This window comes from Athene noctua, chromosome 5 (assembly GCF_965140245.1).
Source record: "Athene noctua chromosome 5, bAthNoc1.hap1.1, whole genome shotgun sequence".
Lineage (NCBI taxonomy): Eukaryota > Metazoa > Chordata > Aves > Strigiformes > Strigidae > Athene > Athene noctua.
This window is the reverse complement of record NC_134041.1, coordinates 10,443,001-10,469,253: the sequence shown is the minus strand read 5'-3', so window position 1 is coordinate 10,469,253 and position 26,253 is coordinate 10,443,001.

Here is a 26,253-nt window from a genome sequence, read left to right as displayed (position 1 = left end):
TTTTTTGCAACGAGCTGCATTTTGGGTTCTCATGCAGCAAAACCACACAGGCTGTAAACACAGCTGGGTTTATGGGGTTGATCTTGGGGCAGGGAGGAACTACAGGTGATAAGAAATCTGACTTCTAATGGCATTAAAAAAAAAAAAAAAATGAAATATTTTTTTTTATTACTGAGAGTATTGTACAGAAGTGAGTATTTCTTTGGTAAATCATTCCCCACTTAGGCTTTGGTTTCTAAGATCACTTTGAAATCCAAAAATGAGTTCAGGCAAATTCCAGCTGACCTGAAACACTCAGCTCTGGGAAAGGCTTTGAGTTTAATATAAAAAAGCCTCTGAATTTCCTCTATTTCTAATTCTTAGTCATTTTAGTTAAACTCTTGCCTTCTATCACAAAAAATACATATAACCTTGAGACTCAGTACAGCTGTGCTGCATGGGGAGCTCCAGCACCTATAGATTTTAATGTTCATAGGCTAAAAAAAGTTGTAATAAAATATTCATTCTGGTGGATTTTATTTTTTAAAAACAATTAGTAGGGACAATATGAGTGACAGTTATAGAAGATCAAAACTGTTTTGGAGCAGTTCTGTTTGTTAGGGTTAGAATATTTAAAATAATATTTATATATTATTCTTTAAATAAGAATATTTAAAAAACAATTGAGGACGTTAATTAAAATATATGGTTCTTCCCTTAGTAGATATAATAATGATAAATGAAGAATTAGAGCTATGTCCAAGTATTTCTGGAGTTCAGAGGTATTTGAATCTGTGGTTTCTTTTATGTCCCTCTCTACTGAGACCATTCGATTTAATAAGAAATGAAATAGTGTGACAAATCTGCTGCAGCCTTTTATTACTTACAGTCCCTATGGGCTTTATTTTTTCCTCTCCTAGCCCTTCTCTCTCGCCCCCTCGCCATGTACTCAGTGGTCAGAATAGAAATACAGAAGCCATAACATGGAAATATAGATGTCCTACAATGAAATCTTTGTCCCACTGGGTGTTTTTACAGTGACCACCCCAGGCTGGTGGACGATGTGCTGAGGACTGACCCTAACAAAGGTCCTCCTACAGAAGATGTGGAAGAGTCCCATTCCCTCTTTTTGTGCCAGGAGATCCTTTCAGCATTTGCTGCACCTGCAGCTAGGCTCAATGTAGACCTGGCTTTTGTCCACCCTTATCTGCACACAGGGACCTTGATTTTTAGCTCACGTGAGCCTAGGGATGGGACTGACTGAACAGAAGCATTACATTAATGAGTTTGACAGCTACCAAATGAAATTTGCTCTTCTAGCAAACCCATCCTTTGTGGAGAGATGTCTCCAGTTGTTGTTGGAGGACTTTTCCCAACCATAGCTCTGCCACCATGGCATCTGCTGCCACCTTTTGCTGTAGTTGGCAGGTCTTCAAAATGCAACCAGACCAACGCAGGGTTAGTATTCCTGGCTCTGGTTTTTAACCTACGTTTGCCTACTGATCATACTGGATCCCCTCATGGTATAAAAGGACTTGGAGCCTTTCTGCCCTGAGGAGGTTTCCAGTGTTGTTTCCTAAAGTCTTCTTTCAACATCAGAAATATCCACAGTGTTCTGAAGGCTCTCAGTTAAAGCTGAGACTGATCTGACTTAAGGGAGATTTGTACCTGGGTTGAGGCCCAGACTTCACATCATTCCATATAACACTTCTGCCTTAATGCTCACTGAAAACCTGAAAGTGGCTGAGAGGATTAGCTAATGGGTAATTTAAGTGGGTCATTTCATAAGAGATGGGTATGATAGGCAAGCCTGAAGCCTTGCTTAAACCCTGCAGCTTTGTCTTGTCTCTGTCTGTCTCTTTGTGCTCATACCATATGTCTCTTGGTTACTTTTTCTGTTCTCATCTTCCACCCCATCAATTGCAGAGCTCCCTTTCTTTGTCTTCTAGCCACTCTCAGCTAAAGCCCATTTTTGTCAATGGTAGTCATAGATTAGGCCTTCGGACTCCATCTGACAATGAATCTTCCACACATGGAAACAGAGAAAAAAGATTAGGTTAGGGAAAAGAGCTTTATATGTGCCTGCACATACATACACACACAGATTTATTCTTTCTTTTCTTATCTTTGTGTTTCTCTTTCAGACTGAAAGATCTAAAGGGTAGGAAATTTGTAACAGTGAGCCCAGAAAAGTGTATATAAAGGATGCTAATGCCAAGCATAGTTACCACATACCCATGGCTTAATAATCCTCATTAGGGATGAAACAACAAACATTATGCCTTAAACTGTAAGAATGTCTTTTAATGGAATTTGAGGAATTAAAACATGGGACCAAGATTTATCGTCCTGTTGCTAGGAGAGCTGAGGTCTGTGTTTGCTTAGGGAATCATCATCAATAATCCCTTAATCTAATCGCAAAATATAGAAAGCTGCTGCAGCAGACTGACCCTATTGGATGCAAGCAGTAAGCAACAGAAGAGAGCAATAGGGTTACCCAATAGCAGCTGTTGAGTTATGACTGTATCTAGGAGAAGATCATGCATGGAGACATCTTGGAAGTGTATGAGCAGGCTTTTTTGTCAGCAAATGGACCAAATGGACATCAACAGAACAATTACATTGTAGTATTTCCCCAGGAACAAAAGGACCTAAATCCATAAGAATGGCCATACAAGGCCAGGCCAAATGTTTCCTGGAAACAATACTGATCCTATTTCTGAAAGTGCTCAAAAGGGGACAGCATAGGGAAGAATAAGCACACTATCCCAGAGTACTCTCTAGCCTCTGGCACTTTCTTGTTCAGTCCTAGAGAGCCAGCAGTGGTATCTCGGAACAGAACATCTCTTGGTGGTTTTCTGTCCATGAATTTGTCCAGCTGCCTTTTGAAATAACATAAACTCTTAACAGCCAAAATATCGCTTGTCAAGGAGTTTCAAAATGTATTTACAAGCTCTGTTTGTGTTTGGTTTGGATCACTATTTGTTAGTGTCGTTAGGTTATGTCTACTTCTTGTACTGGAAGAGACAGTGAACAAACATACCTTGTTTGCTGTCCCTGAGGTTCTTGCCAGTTTGTAGAGATACAAGTGCAATTTCAGATGCCTTCCCAGGAGTATATGAGCACTAGGAACACCAAGAATCTCACATAATTTTGCTTCTATCTCTTTGAAGTGTTTAAATAGTAGAGCTTGCAATCCAGACATCTAAATAAGAAATGAGGTTAAAAATCGTACAAACGATTGAATTTACACCTGAAATAGTGCGAGCCTTGATGTGTTTGGGGTATGGGTAACATGCAGGGGTGTTAGTGTGCATTTGAGAGATGGGATAGCAGAGTGCGGGAGTAAATTGCCACTCAACCCATTGAACAGTTGGCAGTCTTTTTTGAGCAGCCACAGCAGAGCCAAAAAGAACCTCCAAAACTTGCTGCACCAGTCTACAAATGTTTCTGATGACCCCTTTTTGATGCTAAAGTCCTCTGAAGAACAGTTCTGGCAGCAAAGCTGGAGTCTTCAGTTCCTTTTCACATGTTGACAATCCAGAAGGATGAAGGTTATACTTCAAGGTGAGCACACTGGCCTTGGGTCAAACCTCTCATAAATCACTGTCTAAGTTTTGTATCTCCCATCCAGTGCCTAGGATGAGCTTTGTGATTTACTGTTTAATTCAGAACTCGGTCCAAAGTCAATTGAAGTCAGGAGGTTGACAACAAGAAGTTTAGCCCCTAAGGCTATTTAAGTAGAACTTATTGAGGGAGGGACTTACGGACATGAATCTTCTGTCTCCTGCTGTTTACTAGTTTTTATTTTGAACAGTGTCTTTATGTTCCCACCTTCTAGAGTTCTGATCTCCACTGTGGCTCCAAAGTCTGCAAAGCAGTCAATGTCTTTTTTCTTGTTCCATGAGAGAGGGGACAGTCTGCCAGAAAATGCCCGCAGGAGAGCAGGGGGAGCAGACAGAAGGGGTCATTCTCCTTTTTCTGAAGCTGACTTGAGCCGAATCTGGCCCGGGGAAGATTCAAGTGCAAAAGATCCAAATATCTCTGTATTGTACTCTGGACATCTACATTTCCTCCCCAAGTAGGAGAACTCATTATAACCATTATCTTTAATATCCACCCTTCTCCTCACTGAGAGGTGTCTAAGATAAGACCCACCCGGTCTCAGCCTACTACACCCTTCCCAGTTGCTGGGAAAATTCAAGGTCCATCCATCTTGTCCCTGAGACCAGACCCTCCAAGCCTCTGATCTATGAACAAGACCTCAGCATTTCATGGCCCTAGACAGCACTAGGAGGTCATCCTGAGTGAGACCTGGGGGCCTTTGATGATGTCTTTGGGTAATGCCAAATCGGTTCTCAAAGAGCAGCCAGGGTAAGTATGCAGAGAGGTGTTGTTACCATGAAGGGTTTGCTGTTGTTCTGAATGCCTTCAGCAAGATCCTCAGCTTTCAGGGGGACCACACATTTTGGTCCTACCAAAGGGCAGCCAGCAGCCTTGATTCTTCCAGGGCAGAGACCTGGATAGGGCTTTGGGAATCTGGCTGGACCTAATAGCCCTGGGAACCCCTGTTACACCATGAACTGTGAAGCTTGTTTAGAGGGTGAGACTGCTGGAGTGCCACTCACCTGTGTGGGGTCTGGGTGGTTAATAAGGTCCCAACCTCTGTCTCCCATAAGAACAGCCAAGGCCTTTCTGCTCTACCAGGCTACCTGCTTTCCAGAAATTTACAAAAAATTTCTGACTGTCTAGGAAAAACACCTCTTGGAGACCTTTGTTCAATGTGGTTGACATTGCCAATGGATTCAGAAGAGATTTTTGGGAGGAAAAGAGGGGAAGGAGCTGAGAAGAAGACAGATGAGTACACACACACAGACTGACTGCATCAGTCTTTTTCTCAGGAAATCATGGAAAGGCATGACTACAGCAACACAAGATCTTCCATGGGCATTCCTCAAAGCCTGTTGCAGCAGGTAGCACAGACCCACCTGCTTGAGAGCAGGAGGGAATGATGACGTGAAGGCAGAGAACCTTGAGGTTCATCTAGCTTCTCTGCTCCCCTCAGTTTATACCCTACCAAAAGTGTCACCTGCAGGAAGATGAGGGTCCACCCACTCCTGGTCACTGCTTGTCCACTAGTGAAGCAGAAGCCAGTCCAGAGCCAGCTCTTCTCCTGCCCTATAGCAACCTCCCATGAAAATTGCTGGAGGCAGGACCCACATGCCCCTGGCATGCAAAGGCTGGCCAGTGGCTGCAGTCCCACGCAGCTCAGCCAGGAGAGGAGGAGATCCAGGGGAGGGATGAGCCCTGGTGGCCTCCGTTCTGGCCATATGGTTCCAGCACTCCCCAATCTTAGTCTAACAGTGATTTTCCTTAAATGCAATCCTTTAAGGTGTTAAATCTAGCTTTAACTTATTTGGCTGATCCAACTTAGATCAGATTATGTTTGTATTTATTGGGATTTATGGATGTATGATTGCCTCTGAGCCCATATGGACAGCTAATTTGTCAATTAGAGCAATGCTGATCATTGCGGAGGCATGGCATAGGCTGTTAAGCACCATTATCGGTTTCAACCAGGTCTGACCTTGAGACACACATTTATTTTGCCTGACAACCTTTTATTCTCACTGCCGGATTACAGATATGTAAATTGGGCTAAAACCTTGAATATTCATCTTAGGTACGTCAAAAAATTCAGAACTTGTTGGAGATGAAGAATATAACAGGGAGAGCTGTTGAGCTGCACGCAGAGAATGGGACCTACTTAGTTCTTGCTTTGTATTGTACTCGTGGCAGCTGTAGGGTTTGGGACCAGGATGTCAGGGTAGTGCCCTGGGAGTCTAATTAAAACCAATGGCCATTTTCCAAGCAGAGAGAGGTCAACTCAGATTGCTAATTAAAGGCCATTATTCCTATTTTGTAGTAGCTATAGCAAGGGCAATTTTCTCCTAAATCAGAGGTAAAGTGTGTTTGCTGATGATTTTGGTACCTGGCAGAAACAGCCAGTTCCTCCATGCTGGCACCTTCCTAGTGACCAGTAGGAAGACTGGGACAGCCCTATCATTTGGCCAGGCCTGAATGGATGGGATGAGATGGTGGCTGGCCTCAGAGGTGTGTTAGAAGGCTGAGTGAGAGGCAAAGAAGTTCCTGGTGTGAGGTCAGCCCTGCTCTTCTCCTGTCCCATCAGACTGTTCAGATATACTGTGGTAAGCTGAACTGCATGCAAACATGGATGTCAGACGCTCTGTGGCCAGATGATCTATAGAGGTTAATTGGATGCTTGGGGTTTTGTCTCATCTAACTGTTTAGCTATGAGGTGTCTAGTCATTTCCTATGACCAAGGGATAGGGTATCTGGTAGTGATGTCTGACAGAGGAGGGATGAATCGTCCGATAATTTTCCCACTGAATTGGGAAGGAAATTTGACTACTGCTTAAACGAAAAGCCTAAATTTTAAACAGATACCATCAAGCAAGATGAATGCTACTATGGGTATGGGATGCAAATGTGGGCCCGGAGAGGGGAGCTAAGTGCTTCTTAACCAGCTTCCTCACCTTCCTCTCAGGCTTCCATGACCACATTAGTCAGATACTTCATAAATCATGTGTCTGAAAGAGCAATTGTTCCACACACGTCTCAGTGATTCTGCACTCGTCACCTTGACCCTGGTGTTTTACAGAGAACAAAAATTATATTCACACCTGTTAAAGGACAAGACTAAGCACTAAGGAAGAGGATTGTTTCAGTAATATGCCTCCAGCCTTATTGGTTGTAAGGAACTTCATCATATAGATGATTCAGAGGACTAAATTTGTCAATATGCCATCAATACTGAATTATTTCTATTGGAATCATCAAGTCTAGAATCTAAATTGAGATATTTTGTTTGTTTGTTTGTTTTTTCTCTAAGAAAGTACAGATTTGAAGGGACCTGAGCAGTAGGAAATCATATCAGTTTTGCCGAACTGCTTAATAAATTGAAAAAAGGGGAAGAGAGGAACATTTCACTTCAGTCATTCACAACCGCCATTGTTCTCAATTAAGCTCTTTTGTTTCTCTCTACCAGTGAAAGGGAAATGTTGCTGACTCTGATTTGCCTGGAGAGACCCACTGACCAGAGTCCCACAGCATGAGCACCTTGGGGGGAAAAAATATCCCACAGTGGCAAAATTCTACTATAAAAATAATACACAAAAAAATATTAACTCTTCAGAGTGTGGTTGCTTGTTTACCAAACGGGACATGTAAACCCATTACATAAAATGTCTTTCATCACCCATATGCTTTCTAAACTGATCAGCTTTGAATCCTGCTAAATCCCAGATTGAGATAACAAATGAACAGCTCAGCTCACTGGAAGAAATGCAGCCTCTTTCTTTTTGGGTATTAAAAAGAATCAAAGGTCAAATATTCCCATGTGTATCAACCGAAAAAGAGATCATGCCGATAACATCTACATTTTTGCATGTAAGTCATGGCAAACACAACTAAAAGGCAAAGCTTCTGATTAAAACTCATGTGATTGCTTTGTATGGGATGGAACATCATATGCTAAAAGAAGATTCTGCCTTGGCAATCATATTGTGATGATATTTACAAGTCAGGGATGGAGATGCTGTTGGCTAGCATGCCAAAGCAAGACAAATGACAGGCTTTTGTCTCTGACCAGCTTTCTCCTGGACTGCATTTGGGGTGGCCATTCTGCTGGTTGGCAACTAGGTACAAGCCACTGCCCCTTGCCGTGAGATGTGGACCTGTGAGGGAGACCATTGTGATTTGGACAGGAGATGGGGTGGTTCGCAACATGCTTGCTCTGCAGGCAGTGTTTGGATGGGCTGTCCTAGGAGACCTTTCCTGGGGCAGCTGCAAACCAGCAGAGAGTTCAGTGGGATTGGGATTGTTTAGACAGGCATTTATATAAATTCCACTTTTTATTGTGTTTCTGTGATATTTCCAATGTATTTAAGACAAACCTGACCTCCCGATACAGCTTCTACATGTCTGGTGAAAAAGAGTGGAATTTGGGGTATCTGACAGTGCAAGAAACCCTTCCTGGCATCATTACATGGGCTACTGATGAAGCAGGTGCAGAAGACAAGATAAACTGGGCTATTCCAGGCAGGCAAGAGAGGCACTGGGACCTTAGCACTCACTGGCTGAGTTAACACCTGCAGGAAATAACATTATCCCTGAACCAGACCTGTGCAAGAGGGTCCACTTCAGTCCAGTGGAAGGATGCCAGGGACTATCTCCTTTCTAGCCCATACTTTGTTCCCTTCACAAAAAAATACTTGTCAGGAGTTAAGTACATTTGATCTGAAATTTCTATAAGTATCAAATAGCTTCTAATCACAGGTATTTTCCCCTCAAAATTACTCATTTGGATCCCCCCATCCCTTCTTTTTCCTTTTTTCTTTTCAAACCCCAATACTTCTCCCCTTTTTTTGATTTTTATTCTTACAGTAAAAACATTTGCTTCTTTGTCAGCTGTCAATTGCTCAAAAAATGCAAGTGTAAGCACAAATTTTTCTGCAACTGCAAAAATTGTTGATCAGTCAACAGTTTTCACAGAGGATGGATCTACGCTTTTCCACAAGGCTGTCACATTTATACTGACAAGGGTTCTGTGAGGTCTTTCCATGAACATTTGTATCTATCTGTGCCTGTGCCTACAATCAACAGACTTCTTGCCAGAAATTAAAGAAAATTACCAGTCTAGCTAATCTGCCATCTCATGTTTGTTGTCTTATTTATCAAACCATATAAAGCCTCAATATTTTTTTAGAAGCTGAGCACAGGATATCTCATTGGACACTGAACTATTAGGTGCCAAGCCCTGTCTTGACCTCATTCTCCCAGTTCACCTGAGCAAGAGCACCTCAGCTGTGCTAAGTTTGGGCTTCTCCTCCCAAGCAAGATGGGCTAAACCCATCCCTGGTGCCACCTTGTGTTTGCACAGGGCAGATGAGGAACATGCAAGGAGATGTGACTGGGATCCAACTCCAGCATTTGAGGACAGTGTTAATGTATCCTCAGTATTTTCTGGTCAGTGGAAGACCATTGGTGTTCCTGTTTCTTTAACTTTGGATCTCTATAGTTCGGGATTTTAGGGAAAATCTCTGCAGAGATCAGCTCTTGGATGCCAAGGAGAATAGCATCACCCATATTCATCATTCTGTTATTGCATAAAAGTGTTCCTGGCCAAGTGCTAGATTAAGCTCATCTATTTGAGTTAACAAAGAGAAGGTTAAATGGTGACTTGATTTTCATCTATAAATACCATCCCAGGAAGCAGAGTTTTTGTAGCAGACAGATTTTTAATCTAGCAGACAAAAGCTAAACACAGACCAATGGTTCGAAGGTAAAGCAAATGAATTTAGAGCAGAAATGAAGGACAGACTTTTAGGAGGGTGGAGGATTAACCATTAATGAACCTTTCCAAAGGAGTTTAGGTTCTCTGCCTTTCCCTTCTTGGTGGCACAGCCTTTCTGATTGCCCAGACCCATACCATGAGGATCCTGGAAAAACAGGTTGGAACAGGACTTCATGGAGGAACAAAAGAATTTTTTAACTCCTCTTACAGCATCTTTCCACATCATACCTTTGCACAAACTCATCTTTCCACTTGTGCCTCCTTCCCTGCAGGTCACCCCATTGCACAAAATTGGTCTCAGAGAAGCTGGACATGAAAACCAAACTGTAAGATTCATATTGCTGTTATTCCTGAACTTTGCATCAGAAATACACCTTTGATCTTAGGTTTTCAAATAATGTTATCATAGTGGAAATGATTTTAAAAATTAATAAGAAATTTTGAATCAGCAATGAAAATAGACTGTAAAAAAAATTTCAAGAAAAAAAAATCAGAAAATGTTTGTAGTTTGAACCAATACTGAAGATTAGAAATATTTACTTTATTTCAATTATTTTTTATTTTAATATTATTTGGATGAAAAGGAGGGGGGGTGAAAAGCATTTTTTGACATTTCACTTTTGGGGGCTTTTCAATAATATACAATAAATTGGAGAATAAAAGACAGATGAAAGAAAGCCACCCCACCAAACTCTGTAACTTCAGAATAAAGTCAAATTCAGAGCATTTAGTAGCTTGTGTTAAGGCATTTTTTTATTGGCGATGCTGTGAACCTTACTCCATTTGGTGAATGAATTTTCAGTTTATGAAAGGTCTGTTTTTAACTTTCCTACAATCATCTCATAACCAAGGTGAGGAGATGAAGACAATAAATTTAAAAACAAGAAAAGATTTAGTTAGGACACCTAATTAGGATTTCTAATCAGGAGTCATCAAGACCTATAATTAGCAGGGTTGTTCAGACTCATTGCTTTCTCTTTAATGGCCATAGGACATCCAAATGGTTTTAAATTATGTACCATGGGCTCCTAATCAGTTTATTGAACATCATAAATTGTTAAAAGGAGTTAATAGCTTGTGTTTCTTGATAGAAAGTGCTAATACTTGAGGCAGAGAACTCATCAAATGAACCTCGTTAGAGAGGGGAGGAGGGAGATTGCGTCTCAGTGTCTCATTTTGTTTTAGTAATTAGCTTTTACTGGATTATCCGATCCAAATCTTTATTCAGTTTACTCTGTCAAATCTAGTTTGCATTTTAAATGGAAAATTGACACGGGGAACAATTTGTCTCCTGACTGGGTTAACGGGTCCGGCTGGCAGGAGGCACCTGCAGAGAGTGGGGGTGATCACGAGAGCCCATTGGGGGGGGGGGATGGACCAGCTGAGGGGGCTTCCCCAACAGTTGATGTCCTCCAGCCTTCGCCCCCAGCTTCTGCCCCTGCAGCTGAAGAGCAGCCGCTTGTGAAATTGCCATGATCCAGTCCTGGCTTGCCCCTGAGAGCAGTCAGTGACCGACAGCACAGAGAGCACGACGGCATAAAGCCATCATCTGGGAGTAGATCAGCTGGTTTTGACCAGTTTTTTATCTTCAGCGGTAGCTGGTACAAGCTGCTTTAGCAGAAGTTATAAGAAAGCTCCCAATGGACAATTACAAAAAATTTTCCCTACAGGGAGAGCATTTTCTAAATTAATGAAATGTCCCTGGCGTGAAGCGAGTGTGTGGGTATTAACATCCACCTTATCTGCTGTGACAACATGCATTAAAATGCAGAGATCCCTGCTGTTTTACTGGCTGCCATTGTGGCATCTGTCCATGTGGCTTTGGCTGACACCTGATTTAAAGATTCAGTGAAAAACATCACCTGCTGAAAACGCTCAGAGTAAGGGTCCTGCCATGAGACCAGCCCAGCAATTCAGCAACAAGGTTTGGTTCTTTCCTAGAGTGCAATGGAAAGAGCTGAGCAGAAGCTCTATATGTCAAAGCATGGTCCATCACAGTGTAGTGACTCCAGCTATTACCTTGTTGACCAAAAGCTGGAGGGACAAACACCGAATATTTCAGTTTTTAGAGGTAAATTCCCAGGGCTATGATGGTTTTTGTTTTTATTTTTTAACTTTGTGTGACACCTTTGTGGCATGTCAGAAACTAGTGATTAACCTCCCACAGCTGAGTGTGTATGACAAGGTGGCTGACGCTGGGGTGACCAAGCTGTGTTAGTGTTGGAGTCTTACAGCTCTGCAGGTCCTGCACTGAAGATTTTTTTAATAATTGGTTGTATGTTAGGCAAAGGACATGTTTTGAGGTAAAAGGACAAAAATCCTTTATCCTTCCAAATATCTGGGATGAATTGTACCTTGCACTTTTCTGTGTGGATGCATTACAGGATCCTGCATTACAGGATTGTCCCAGCCCATCTGGGACATCTGGTTGCGGGGGGCTTTATGATCCCTGTGATAGGTGCTGGTATTCATCACTCTGGAGCAAGTTCTTTTCTTTATCCCTGTTTATGTCCACACTGTGCGCTGAAATATTGTGGGAGAAAATCAGACCCACGGTAAGTATTGCTCAGAAAAAAATGTAAGAAGAGAATCAGTTTTCCATGTAGGATGAGGCATGGTCAGTTGCTGAAGTTATTCCAGGCCTGCAGTGCAAATTAAATTAGTTTACCTCACTCGATTACGAATGTTATTAATCACTTGTACAGGACAGGTCTGCAGCTGGAGGAGTGAGGTCCTGTGACTTCAGTGGAGCAGAGATGAGCGAAGCTCTCAGTCCTGACCTGAATAAGGATCCTCTTCGCGCCACCTCACCAAGCAGCAGCCGCTTGGGGAGCTGATGTCTCAGCCCCAGTGAGGACTCAGTGACAAATCCACCTGGGGAAACCTCTGGCAGAGCAGGGACCCACAGCTTGTTGGTATCTTATAATGCCATCTTCTCCCACTGTGGTCCCCACTTCAGGAGAGTGGCTCAGCAGCATCCCGCAGGAAAGATGTGCCTGTCTCAGACATCACATCCCCTGCTGGCTTTAGGGGAGGGTACAGAGCCACCTGGGAACAAGATTGCAGCAAATACCACATCTCTTGCAAGCCTCTCTGAACCCCTGGAACAAGACAAAAGAGATTCATCCCCCTCTTCCTGCTTGGGAAGAGGGTCGGAAAAGTGAGTCTTTCCATGCTAATGTCATACAATTACCTATTAACTGCCAAAACAAATGGCAGAAATGGGGAAAGTGACACCAAATCAAAAATGTCACAGGTGATCGATTCATGTCATCTACCGTTGCCGCAGCCGAGGCTGGCGAGAGAGACATAGTGATAACACAACACTAATATTATATTACAGCCTTCACGGCGCTGAATGCCAAGTGATGAATATGTGTCACTTTATGTGTCGCTCACTCTCTGGGCCTGGGCGGGCGAGCATGGAAAATGGAGCGTTCAGGATTAATGATATCGAAAATGATAGAGAGGAGATTGAAAATTCCTTCCTTCCTGAACCATGCAGATTGAAATGTACCTCAGAGCTATCTCTTGCTGCCCTCCTCCTCCACCCACTTTTTAAAGGTCTTTTCCACATCATTTTGAAGAAGAGAAGGGAAGAAAAAGAAAAAGAAAAAGAAAAAGAAAAAGAAAAAGAAAAAGAAAAAGAAAAAGAAAAAGAAAAAGAAAAAGAAAAAGAAAAAGAAAAAGAAAAAGAAAAGAGAGGAGAGGAGAGAAGAGAAGAGAAGAGAAGAGAAGAGAAGAGAAGAGAAGAGAAGAGAAGAGAAGAGAAGAGAAGAGAAGAGAAGAGAAGAGGAGAACTTTATAGAGTTTTAATTGGAAATTACTTTCTCTGCTCCTCATGGTTTATGATCAGGGTTCCCGTCTTCAGGTGTATATTTATTCTCACACAGACAGCCACAGCACAGAATATGTTAATGATTTTAATCCAGGACCACCATTTCTCAGTTAAAAACCCGATGTTGTCAGAAGGTTGTGGCTAGATGGAGGTTAGTGTGTGACGTGTTATGTGATCTTACTGAGAGCTCTCCAAGAAACCCAGAGCATTTTAATGCTTATAAATTCTACTTTGCAGCCTTCAGAAACTTCAGTTAAAAATCAGAGCCCCACAGTGCCGGTAATTTGCCACATCCAATGAGAAGAACTGATAACAGAGAAGATGTATCACGGCTTTAGGGATAAAGTGACCTGACCAATGTCACAGGCAGAGCTCAGCTGGTACATGCCTCTCTCCTTTCATATTCACACGCCATTAATGCATGAATGCTACCCGTTCCCAGGGGCCCAGAGACTGCAGACACTTGGGTGAGGCTGGAGAAGGCTACAGATGTGCATTTATGTAGGTGCAGGATTAGACCTTGCCAGTCCATGGAGAGATGCTTTCGTGCAGACACCCCTCTTGTCCTGGTCTCTGGCTGAACACTGCTTCTGTGATCTGCAAGGCCATTCTGCAGCACCTGGAGATGTTGACCGAGGTGTTTTCTAGACTTGGTCAGGACCTGGTGAGATGGGGGCCTGGAAGGAGTTTAACCCAGGGATTATTTACCCTTTGTGTCTGACAGTGGGTGCTTATGATCATCCTGCTTTTGAGGAGTAAGGTTACCTCCTCATGGCTGTAGACATACCAGCCCTGGAGCTTTGGTTTGAGTTTATCCTGAGGTTTGGCAAGGGTGCCTCGAAGCTTTGATAGAGAAAGCAAAGGAAGAAGAGAAAGTTTTTAATATCTTTTTTCTATACTTCTTCCTTTACCATTTTTTTTTACCTCCCTGTTACTTAATTGGGTCACCTCCCCAGGTAGGACAGGGCTTATTCTTTCCTTCTAGTTACAGTGGAAATCATCTACTGCCTTGCCATGCCCTCACCTGATATTACACATGTTGGTCTTCCAGCAGAGCTTGGAGCTTTTTGTCTTTGAGGCATGGTTAATGGGGACAGAGCCTGTTTTGTTAAGCAACCAATGCAGCATAACGGAACAACCTTTTTTTTCTTTCTTTCTTCTTAACCCATTATGACTCACAAGAAAAGTGTTTTGCACAGAAAACAGGATGAAATCAAACTACAAAAAGTTGAAATTGGATGCAAAATTTGTTTGAACATCATGTGAAAAAAAATCCTGAGATGGCTTCCTCACACAACCAAATACATGCCTGACTTTATTAGCCTCTACTGAAGAACGAGCACTAATAGTGAATGATCTTAAGGACTCACGGCCATTGGTTTCATATGGCGATAGACTGAGATTGGAGGAAGAAACCCAGAATCAACTGAGAGTACCTAATTAATTGGATTATAATTACATTTGGAAAGCTGAAAGGTAATAGATCTGTTTGAATTATGATCATCACAGGCTCTTCAGGGACAGACTGTGCAGTGTGAATCACTTGTACAAGATCACCAGAGACACGAAGAATTAAATGACTACAAATATTTTAAATAAGAGCACTTGTTCACTAGGGGGAATATTGGCTGCCAAGCTCGGCTGGCATGAACATGTTTGCTTTGAGGTTGTAGTCACTGACCTGATGTATTACTGTTTTTTTAAAGTATACCCGAGCCAAAAATATTACCTTTGTCATGGTCCATCACTGGAAGAAGAACTGAGCCCCCCCAAAAAATGAGAGTCTGCAGATTAAATGTGGCTGGTGTTTTCCAAATTGTAACTCAAAGGAGCCACACACCATCATCAGGCACGTATTTCTGTCTGTCTTTCCTTACTTATCTCCCTTTACTGTCCCTGTAAGCATGCAGTGCTGATTTGCCCAGCCTTGAACATACTTTTTCTGCACAAATCCTTCTGACAAAAAATATAGAGGAAAATGGAACAGAAAGAAAAGAGGCATTTCAGAGATATAGAACATTAACAAAAGCCTGTAGATTTCCAGCACAGAATAACAGGGTGGTGAAAGTATTCGATCAGAGCCATAAATCTAATGAGATGGTAATGATATGCAAATTAACAGCACCATGAGCCAAATGGGTAAAGTTTCTTTATGGAGCATATTAAGAGGCATTTTGCCTAAGTGGAATGGTTGGGTGAACAATAAATACTGAGCCACAATCTGCAAGTATTGGTTGACAACAGCAATAAGATAAATAAAACAGATGAAGACAAGTATTATTTCTCCATTTAAAAGGACAGATGCTGCAAATGAATCTGTACTTCCCTCCTACAGAGGGAATCTGCAGCTATGCAGCCTTCATGAAATAGCAGGGATTTTTTGATTGCTCTTGTTGAAATTATTACTCACAGGAAACTTCTTGAAAATGCAGTTTTGAACCAGCTTTTATATATTCAGGGATGGGCAAGAAAATGTGAAACCTCGGGACAAATTGTTTCCTAGTATAAATTAGGTAACCCCCATTAGCTCTACCAGTTTATTCTAGCTTTGGATCTGGATCCCAAACTGTACCTGCCAGTGTCCGACTGTTGATAAATATTGAGTGGTCTCACTATGACATTTTAATTATAGCATTATGGATTTCAGGAGGAGGGGGAGCAGAAGAGAAAGCATTTATTTTTGTTTTTAAGCTTAAAGGAAGGAAGAAAAAAAACCCCAAAAAACAAAGGAAGAAAATAACAGCCCCCAGATCCCACAGGGATTTAGTGCAGATTAGCTAAATCTCAGTTCTTATCATTTTCAAGGGCTCCATCCAACCTTATTTTAACTTCCTTGCCATGGGCACCTACTCTGTAATTTTCACATGGGATATCTTGAGACCTCTTAGCGGTGTCACCTGCCATACTAATGACATGTCTTTTGTCCCAGTATCTGGAGCCCTCTTTGTGCTTGAAGGCTCGACAGACTTGTGTTTGCACCGCGCTCTGAAGATTGAACTCATCCTCCATGGGTATGGCGAACTCTAAGGTCTGCAGCAAACAGCTGCTTCATGTAGAGCTGCAGAGTGATCTGGAAGGAGGAGAGCTGAGGTGGGAACCAAATGTGTCCCTTCGGCCTAAATGAATTGGGCACAGAGATGAAAGTACTAGAGTCCATTATCTGTCACCCCAAGATCAGCTATGCCCACGCCTTTGCTGGGCTGATGGTGTGGGTGGAAAGTAAGCATTAGGTCTCATACCCACTGTCTGAAAGTGGGGACACAGTCAGAGACGGACAGACCTATGGTCCTTCTGAGCTGAATAAGCAGCAGGGCTCAAGGGTGGGGATGTGGTTGTCCTACAAATGCAGTTCAGGGAGAGATGGGAAAGATGAATCCAGCATGAAGCACTGAAAAGCTAAGCACTGCAGTGCCCAAGTCCAGTATCTCATTGGTGTCAGTGTCCCTCACAAAGGCCAGATCACAGCAGCTCCAAGCTCAGTCTGGGCTCCAGGGCTCCTCTCTTCATCCCAAAACCTGTTGAGAAGACTGACAGCTGCTCCTTTTGTGCCAAAAGTGGTGATGGTGAAGCCATGTATGTACACAGCAGGACTCACACTTTTGGTGGTTGCATCATGCCTTTGTGAAGTTGGACCAGTCATGGAAAATAGGTCTGTCTAATCATTAGAATTAAAAAAAAAAAAAAAAAAAAAAGGTATTTCAGGTCTTTCAGGAGGGATTAGGAGTGGAGAACATGGAGTGAAGGAGGAACAGGAGTATGACCCTCTAGCCTGGTCGTTAGACCAAATTTCTAGGAGACACCAGAAGATGCTTCTTTGCCCTGACAGGAATTATGTTGCCTTACCCACAGGACTGTTGTCCAGAGTCTCGTAGAGTCTTCTGTTGATTTTCATGGGTTCATAGACCAGGCCTGTATTGCTTTGGTCTCGTCTCTCTAAGTGTGGATTTAACCTTGTCGCAGTCAGAGAAACCCAGAAATTAGCCTGCTGCCTGGAGATGAACATCCATCCACCTGACAAGGAGGAAAACTGACTCAGTAAGTAGTACAGCCCTCCAGCAGGCTGACAGGCTTAGCTGGAGGGGGATGCAGAGCTGGTGTCACTGCCAGCCACTGCATCATCTCAGAGGCTCTTTATCTGAGCCTGCTCTCTGCCTCTGATTGGGGCTGGTTAGGTCCCAAAGCTGTAACCTTGCTTCAAGGCTGTGAAGGTGGAAAGCTTTCTTGTGAGACTTGCCTGCTAGCACAGTCCTGGCTACTACTTCATGCTCTTTCTCTCAATCCTTGGCTCCACCTGTTCCCTGGAGAAAGTGCACAATTCAGGAAGCACCCAAAATGCAGTCTGATGACAGCTCCACAGCTGGCAAGACTGCAGTTGGACAAGAAAGTCTGGGACATGACTCACTGGATTGATTTCACAGGGTAGGGGCAAGAGGTAGGAATGCTTGAATTTGCTCCATCCATCCATCCATCCATCCATCCATCCATTGTCCTCTGTTCACTTTTACCTAAGGGGAGGCATCTCATCTTTCCCTGTGAGAAAGCTTTCTCCATGAAGTAAAAGAATAAGCATAAAATCAGTAACTCTTTTTTTTTTTTTTTTTGGCCATAGTCCAATGCAGTGTGTAATGCCAATGTGTTGTTGAGGAACTCAAAGGAGGCAGAGGGTCCCAGTCTGCTCCACTGCGCTGGTCTCAAGGGACATCTAGAAGAGGCTTTTTGGCTTTTTGGCCAGCTGGAAAACCTGACTGCTCTCAATCTATTGGGCACTTTGACACAGGTACTCACAATGTTGCTGGGATCTCAGACCTCACCTAACTCACTGTAGACCTTCTTATCAGCTGTTTGTCTCTCAGTGGGAATCACTGTATCTGCTGAACTCCTACTGCTGGCCAAGACAAGGCAAATTCTGCATGCTTCTGAATATAGCAAATGCTGCCTAACATACAGTTCTACCAAACCTTCCCTCCATCTGCCTATCTGAATATTTCACTCAGGCCTCCAAGGCCTGGAGCAAAAGCATCTCTCAGTGCAAGATCTTGGCACTTCACCTGTGATTTGGGCTGTCCTGTGCAGCCAAGAAAGACAACAAGGCTGAAGTGTTTGAGAAACGTGGTTCAACAGATTGTATGTCGATCTAGGAGTTAAGCAACCCGATTTCCACTCTTTGGTGTGATTTCTTTATAAAACCTTTACAGATCTATGAACAAAAAATATGATTCATAGAAGTTAAAGCCAGAAGTGTTATAGCAGTGTAAATGTGGGTGCATGGCATTTCCCCTTCAGAGCTTACTAATAAAATAGCCACCTCCATCTGTGGTCAAGTTTAATATCTAACAAAATCCATTCTGTTCACCTCTATTTCACAATTTGGACTGCCCTGTCAATTATTAGCATTGTGCTCAATGGAGCTGCCACACAGCTCATTTTTGTAGTTACTAGCTTAGTAAATAAATGTAATGACTTCTAAGGGAGTTTGAAAATAAGCAGACAAGCTAATAGGTGCAAAACTACATTAAAGCTACCAACCTCCTCCCTTACAGACTGCAAAGACGTTTGTTCTGTGAGTGACATAAGGGGTGGAGTCATCTCCTCTGCCTCTACCCATCTGAATGTTGTGGTCCCCCCTACCCCTACAGTCCCTGTGTCACTGATGGTAGCCCTGAACCCTCCATGCACTGGCCCAACACACGGCTGCATGTTGCTCACGGGTTATTTAGGAGATGTGTGTGGCTTTGCCTGCAGGATGCTGCATTCTGGCTGTTGTAGAGGATGCTGAGCAGAGCAGCTGAGAGCTGAACTTGCTGTGAGTTTCTCTCAGCAACTCTCCTGCCTTTTTCTCTACCAACGATCTCTGCACAGCAGTGTGAGAGTTGTGCCATCAAAATGGCAAGGGCATCAGAAGTGGGCAAGTGATGGACAGACCAATACTGTGCTTATCTGGTAGAGGCTGGCACATGGTTGGGAGTCAAGTGGAAAGAGAGTCACTGCTCTGTGTCTTCTTAAATATTTCAAATTCAAGGTAGGGCCAGTGGTGAAGATGGAGTTGATGGGTTTGGGTTTTGCTGTTGGTTTTGATATTTTTTGTCAGATGAATGAATCAGTCTCATAGCAAGGATATCCAGGCTGCTCATGCAGTGCATGGCCAACATGGTCTAGTTCAGTATCTGCAACTGTTGTATTCATTTGCACAATAGCTGCCAGGCTTGCAATAGAGTCACTGATGAATAAAAGAGTCAAAGCAGGAGCGCAGTATGCTCATTGCTTCTATGAAGTGGGTTTTGTTAATAAACATCCCCTATTTGGCCATTTCCAAAGAGACGATTGAACCAGGTGCACCAGAAGATAAACATGGGCTATTTCACAGACCAAATGTCCCTTACGCTGCGTGAAGCACAAGACACCTTGCCTGTGCTTGGTCCCTGGTGTCTGGGGCCAAACTGAGGTCTAGCCCCATTCTTCTGCTCCCTTTTAGGGCTGCTGGGAATGAGGTGAGTCCCAGGGTCATGCCCTATATGGGGAAATCTCGCTCCTGAAGATTAGCTCCAGAAATTCCCAGAAGGACTTTGGTTTGGGTCAGTGTCCTGCAGGCAGGCACAGAGAAACAAATCCAGCGCACCTTTGTCCTGCTTGTTTATTCTTCCTTCCAGTCTTGGCTTGAGGCTGTTCAATCCTTCACATGCAGCTCCCATGCAGAAAATTCTAACAAATCACAGAAGTGTCAAATGAGACTGGCTTGCAGAATGAGGACAGCCCATTTCTGAGCTCAGCGGAGATTGCTGGAGAAAGTAACACCTTCACAGGCAGATAAAGTTACAATTTGTATAGTAAAAGGTGTTACCTCTATCTACAAGCCTCACCTGCTCCCACTGCCTTCTCCACCAACACTCCACATAACTCTTGCTCTCAGACCCATGAATGCATCAGGGACAGCTTCATCTCTTAAAAGCCACGGGTCTTCTCCACAGTGAAATTCTCACATCCCCTGAGTTCCTTTATGGCACCTGAGGCTGAGATCCCCCCGTACAGATTTATCTCTCCATGTTGAGCCAGCATGAAGCCAATTCAGTGCTAAGTGCAATGTTTCCCCCATACATTCTTGCAGATAGAGCAATATTATCCTGTATTAGGGAAGTGGCTGACTATGTCACATGCGACATGCCAAAAGCCATAAGACTATATTGGTTTTCAGACTCCTGCTGTGTTGGCTTGGGCATTTTCTGTTCTCTTCTATGAGAGCACTCTGTTTTCGGCAGAAATGTCAGGACGCCAATGAGCCAATGAAAGGAATCTCCTTGGCATTTAGCCTTTAGTATTTCCTAGGCTCTTAATCTTGGGATGGGAAATCTAGTGCTGGAGAAGGGAAGTTAAAGGATGGCTGATTTTCTTTATTCATTTCCTAAAGAATATGTATCTGGTGTTTCTATAAACAGTGGCACTGGGATTTAGGTCTTGCACAATCAGTTAAAATGTCAGTGTGATAAGATCTCAGCTTGTGTATTTCTTATGCTTACTTTCAGCAGTGTGTAAAATAAAAGATGAATAGAAGAAAAATAAAAGCTGAATAAGATTCCAAAAGTCTTTGGTAAACAAGTTTTGCTCTTGTGTAAGTTTGCTGAGCTGGTAGGTAGCAGAAAACAGAGACAGAGCCAAAGGCAAATTCACAGCCAAGCCACTACCTTGGCACTAATAGGAAAATCAGACTTCCTCAGCAAGTCATTCGTCCACAGGGAGTATTCTGAATAAGACAGATCTGGCCCTTGTTTGTGCTGGAATAACTCCAGGATGATATCCTGACATCAGTGGAGTGACTCCAACTTCAAAGTCATGTAACAAGCATCTCAGTCAAGCCTGGGAGCCAGTTTCCTCAGGGTGAAGTTACGCAACTGTCACATCAAGACTTGTTGCATGGAGGTCTGGAGCACCACCTGAACTTGATGTTGCAACTCCTAAGACACCCCACACAGCTGTTGTGGGCTGCCCAAGGTAGACTGGTGGGCTCACTGATCCGTTAACAGAGAGAATAAAAAAGAACTCGAGTCTGGGATTTGGACTCTAACAAGATCTTGAACAATCCCTCCATACATGAACCCCCAAAGTCCCAAAGGGGTCATGGAGATGACACTCTGGAGACAACAATCTTCCTTCTTCCAGCAAGACAGGCATCGACCCTCTAGCATCAGGTCCTGCCCAGGAGCTTGACATTCACAGCAAGACACCCAGTTACAGTGTTCACAGCAGACTCTCCAGCTCTGTTTTCTACCATTCATATCCAGTCCATTAGTCCCACAGGTAATATTTTCTTTAAGCCCACACTACTTTACCGGTCTGGGTTTGTTTTCTCCAAGTTACAACAGGTAACTCTTACTTCAAGAGCTGGCTTTAACAGCCCAGTTCCCAGAAGCTGCCTAAGGACCTGTGGACACCAAATACACGCAGCAGCTGCCATCTATTACCTTGCAGGACCCTCATCACCCACTTTTACTTCTAGGGTCAGCCAATTCCCCCACACATTTCAACCACCAGCTTCCAGCCCTTGTGTAACTTCTGCTCTGGCTCATGATTCTCGCTATGAGAATATAGCCCAAAGTAAACAAAAGGAGGAGCCTTATCTATCAGACCTTTTCTGCCTTTGCAATCATGGTATTGTTTTTTTCATTATTATTTTTAAAATTTCTTTTTGCATTTCTATTGACCTGTACTTAACAACTGTGCCTGGATCAAAAAGTAATGATGTGAAACACATCCTACTCAGTGGGTGGACTAGTTCCCAGAAACTATATGTCTTTTGTAAAACCACTCACCTGCCCACTTCTTGTTAAATTTTTCCAAATCATTGGACTTTCTCATTTCCACAGAGTGATTGGTTTTTACCGATTTTCATTGTTCTTACTGGGTTTTGGGGCTAGGTACAAGAGTTTAGGTCCTGATGTAAATGCTGCCTTCCACCTGAGATGAGGCCCCAGACGATATTTAACATACTCTACCAGCATCCTTGAGAAACGCAACTGACCTTGGTTCTATTTATTTCTCCCAAATTCCACCTTCTTTTGTCATTCACAACCAAAATCCTACACCCCAAATCCCCTCCTTCAGCCTGCCGGCTCGTGAACAATGAAAACCTTAGGTGAGGTGTTGGGAAAGAAAGTGAAATGACTTGTCTTCTTTATGTGCCTTTGAGGGAGAGGATGGGAGCGGGGGGGATCATCCCAAAGGGTGACATGTAAATGAAGGTGTTAAAAGAAAAAACACAAGGGGAAAAATATAAAGAAGAAGAAAATAAGTCTTCTTGGTGGAACACAAATGGAGCTCTAGCTAGGTATCATTTGCTGAGGAAATTGCATTTCTATTTGGGAATAAATGAATGTAAAACTTGTTTGAGTCCCAGGTAATGATAGAATGGGGGAGGAGGAAATTGAAATTTATGACTTTGCAAATGACTCCTGTAGAAAAGAGAGACACACATCAGAGGTGTCTTTTTATCCCCCCCCCCTCCTCCTCCTCCCTCCGTCTTCTTCTTCCTGCCGATGAGGAGGACAGTCTGCAATAAAACAGGTCTAAGCTTTGCCGGCCTGGAGATGCTGCAGGGGGAGGCTGAGGGGGGAGCGGGGGGCGAGGGGACATTAGCACTTGCTGTAACATTGTCAGTGCCGATGTAAATGGACGTGCTACATAGTCAACAAGACACACTTGGCTGCCTGCAAGTGGGAAGTACTTAAATCTTGGCACTGATAAATGAAATATTTTTAAGGGAGCTAATCAGTGAAAATGGGGTTTCATCAGGCACTGACATGTCTCGCTTGCTTCAGCGAGTCCAAGAGAGAAAAATGATTGCACGGTGCGGTCCGGAGCCAGCCGGAGATGGGGAGTGAGAGAAAGGGAGGCAGGAGGCCGCAGCTGAGGATGCTTATGGGGGGTGAGCTGGGGGGGAACGGGGCCAGTGGCATGGCGGCACCCCCACCTCCGTGCACCCCCAGCCCCCACCGGCCCCCTGGGGCGCCCGCCCCAAGCTCCCCAACAGCCCCCTTCGCCCAAGCATGATGGATGGCCTGGTGCAGAACGGGCTCGGTGCAAATCCCCAATCTGCAGCCTGCTGGGCTCAGTTGGATCAGCAGCAGGCTAGCTGGTATTTCTGGATAAACACTAATAAATCTTCCTTTTCTTCCTGGCAAGCGGTGCTTCCCCTGCCTCCCCCAGCTCCCCGTCTTTCCTCCTCTCCCGCTGGTGTGAGAAGAGAGGGAGGAGAGGTAAATTTGGGGTGCGGGGAGCTCAGTGGGGATGGAAGCCAAGCCTGGAGATGGGTGGAGATCTGACTGGGGAGAACCCCTCATATATGGGCTTGCAAAACCTCCCATTGGCCCTGCTACCTCCAGTTCTGTGGCTGCCTGGTGGGTGAGTGGGGACAAGTTGGTCCCATTCTTGTGCCTCAGTTTCCCCTCTCTGGAATCATGATGGTCATCCCTTTCCCCACAGCCCCCAAAATCTGGGTGAGGTGTGGGTGCAAAGGGGCTCCCGGGAGCTGGGTTTGGCCCTTAGCTTCTGGGGAGGGAGGTGGAACAGGGTTCAGGGGGATTTATTTCAGCATTTTCAGCTCAGAGCATCACAGTGGCTGCTGTCTTCAGTTCCACGGGTGTGCCAGGGGCTAGTGGAGAGACACATGAGCCAGTGTATATCCCCACTGGTGCACCCTGCAACACATCCCCTGCACCCAAATGATCAGCCCAGCCATTGTCTCACCCCAGTGGCATGGGAGCTTGATCAACAGAGAGCCAAAATCATCTGGTAAAAGGGGCCCTGACTTGGCTCTGCCTCCTGAGCTGGACCCTGATGGGCACAACTCCATGGGGGTTTCCCATGGGACTCAGTAGGTGGGTGACCACAGAGATCCCATCAGGACAAGGCAGAGCCTTTACCTACTTCAGTCAGAATCCAGCCACTGAAGCTGTTCTTGGTACCAACCTACCCATAAGTGACCTCAAAATCCCCTGTAAACCAAAATACAATTGCTAAGAGCTTCATCTCCTTCAGTACCCTCACTCTGCATCAGTGAGGGACATACCAGCATTTGTTCTCATCTGAAAGGAAAGGTCTATGTGTGTGGAAATTATCACTGAATGAAATTGTTCCCACAGCCTATCAGAGGGAAGAAATACATAAATTAAAACATGAAAAAAAAAAGGAAAACCTGGTGCTTACATCCTTAAGTCATAAAGGTTCAAAGCAGGATTCCCTCAGTAATCAGGAAATGAAAATGTCCTTCAATTACAGAGCATTTTAAGACATGATTATTTCATGTGCATGCTATTAAGAAAATGACAGTGGAAAATTCATCATGAAATAAATTAATACTTAAACATTTTTAAAAGGCTCCCTGGTGTATTTTTATCCTCCTCCCCTTCTGACACAATAATGTGTTGTTTCTAAAGAAAATTTTATTGGACTAAAGATGATAAAATACACAATGAAAAATACATTTGGAAAGCAAATTCATAACTACTTTTTTTAAAGGAGGCAGCTTAGCTGAAAATACGTAAAAAACACAAGGACAATTTATTATTTTCTGCTAGTGGAAAAAAGTCTTTTTTTTTTTTTTCCTTCATAAAGTCAAGCATGCTGGTGTTTGAATAATGGCCTCCCAAATTCACACAAACCCAACAATTTAGTCTATATTTGCTTTTTTTTTTTTTTTATTATTCTACATCTCTCCACCCTGCCAATGCAGCATAGCGCCACACGTCACATTACAGCATGAATTTATCACCACCATGGCAAAAGCTGATATTCACTGAAAAATGCAGATAGCTGCAAGAAGTGTTTGATTTGATCTGATTCCAAGTGAATTTGGTGCTAGGGAGAGATATAACATTTTGGCACTGGAGACCTGAGCTCTCCAAATGGGTCTGTTCCAGAGTCTGCTGAAACCAATATGGGTTTTTTTATCATGGATTTCAATGGAGTTTGGCTTAGGAGGTGCCCTGAGGGAGCTACATGGTATTGCACATACATATCTCAGCTGACCCTGGCTGGGATGGTTGGAGATTGCTGTACCCAAGTGTTCACCCCAGCCCAGCAGCAGCAGGACATCTGTACCCACAGACCAGACCTCCAACCAGCTCAGTGCCTGCTGCCTGATGCAAACCAGCAATCTGTGATGAAACAAGGTTGATTTGAGGTTCAGGAGCTTTAAGTCAGGGTGGGAACCTCGTGAGGGCTCTGTAGATCAGCCATAAGGAAATCAAACTCACAACCTGAAACAAGAGAACAGGTTTTATGCAGGATGCAACCTGGGCACTTCTGGGTGCAGTCAACAGGACAAGCTGAGATTTGCTCCTGTAATGGGAGCGTCATTTCTGGGAGACCCTGTCAAAGCTAAAGCCAGGGCCAGGCAAACCTTGCAGCTCCTTGGAACATGGGGAAATTGCCTGAGGGCTCCCAGGAAAAATGAACTTCCACCCTCTGGCATCCCAGCAGAGTGCAGAGAGTCCTACACAGCTAGAACATGTTTTTGTAGGACAGCATGCAAGAATTTTATCTTAGCTGGTAGCCAGCTGAAAATAAAAAGCAATGGAAAGTCAGAGTGAAATGCTCCTGCTTAGAGTGTGCAGGTGGAGGCATCACCTTGCTTTGAACAGATAAAAACATCTATTGAACTCGATGCAAGTTAGACTTGATTCTTATGGGTCCCTTCCAACTTGAGATATTCTATGATTCTATGACTACAAGCCTGTTCTGTCACTGTGCTTTTGCATTTGACCCGTATTATATGGTTGTGGAGTATCTATTTTTCTGTTCCATGGTTCGTTTTGAGGGAGGACCATAATTCATAAGGGGTGCATGCCTAGATAACTCACAAGTGGGATATACATGGCTGTCTCTTACTGAAGTATATTTTGCTGCTAACATATTATATTTGTACCATGCCAGAGGGGGTGTCTGCAGGTCTAAAAATGTTGGTTATAACAGCTACTCATGCTATTAGTATAGTTGTAGATATTATATGATTTATTGATGTGTTTTTATTTCCCACTGGTATGGTATAAATATATTTATTTCACAAAAGTGG